Source organism: Apis dorsata, unplaced genomic scaffold, assembly GCF_000469605.1.
Source record: "Apis dorsata unplaced genomic scaffold, Apis dorsata 1.3 scaffold_137, whole genome shotgun sequence".
In the NCBI taxonomy this organism is placed as follows: domain Eukaryota; kingdom Metazoa; phylum Arthropoda; class Insecta; order Hymenoptera; family Apidae; genus Apis; species Apis dorsata.
This window is the reverse complement of record NW_006263429.1, coordinates 621577-622594: the sequence shown is the minus strand read 5'-3', so window position 1 is coordinate 622594 and position 1018 is coordinate 621577. Positions and strand designations below refer to the sequence as shown.

At 16.0% G+C, this 1018-nt stretch overlaps 1 protein-coding gene across 2 annotated transcripts in view; it reads right to left on the bottom strand.

The window, feature by feature from the left end:
- LOC102673022 (atypical protein kinase C) overlaps nucleotides 1–664 on the bottom strand; it is a 17537-nt gene extending 16873 nt beyond the window's left edge. The window contains exon 1 of one of the 2 annotated variants that reach the window (XM_006613237.2): nucleotides 442–664. The gene's annotated coding sequence lies outside the window, so the exon portion shown is untranslated. The remainder of the gene's footprint in view (nucleotides 1–441) is intronic. The other variant, XM_031509301.1, reaches the window with a different exon arrangement.
- Between the last annotated feature and the right edge of the window lie 354 nt (nucleotides 665–1018).

Here is a 1018-nt window from a genome sequence, read left to right as displayed (position 1 = left end):
CATATCATCAAAAATAAACATATACTATGAATAATAAATCATATAATAATAAATTTCAATTAATTCTTGTTCATAAATATATTATCTATTTATTAAATTCTTTTAATTAAAATCTTTTTTTCTTAAAATAATAATAATTATTATATATATAATTAAAATTCATATTATATAAAGATATATTATAACTATATTATTATTATAATATATAAACTTCATAAAAGTTTATTATGATAAATTTATTAAATATTTGCGAAAGTTATAACGATACGGTTGTAAATATAAAAAAATATAACTATTCGTAAAAAGATTTTTTCTATTTTTTAGAAAAAAGTTTTAAAAATCAAACAAATTAATAAAAATTTGTATATGAAAATATTTAAAAGCCACTAAAATATATATAAAAATTAATCCAATAAACTGTCTTCATTTTAACACACGTACAAGCTTGTTTCGACACGATGATTTTGTTCAAAAAATTATTTTATTATTTAATTGCTATGTTCCTTTGAAATAATAAAATAGGAAATTGTCTTATTTTGTAAATTACTTGCTAAATATAATCATGTAATAAACTCAAAATTGAAAAGCAATTAATACAGCAAAACGCGTTGTCACTTGGCAGTCGCCATGTTTATTAGATATGTACCTTCATAAGGAAATCTCTATTTTCCCTATAAAATGACGCATACTTATCTGCTACATTTAGTAAAACGATTAATTTTTCAAAATTTTATTATAAAATTTTTCTAAAAATTTAATTATAATTTTAATTTTGATATCAATTTGAATTAATCAAAGTCAATCAAATTATTTTATTACAATTAAATTAAGATTGTGTCTACATAGATATAATGAAAATTATTCATTTTAATTTTAAATTTATAGTATCCTTTCTATAAAAAAATTTATAATTTTGAAAAGTATATATTAAAAACAATATAAAATATATACTTATAATGTAATAAATAAAATATATATTTATATATGATATAAATATATAACCATATATTATAAAATA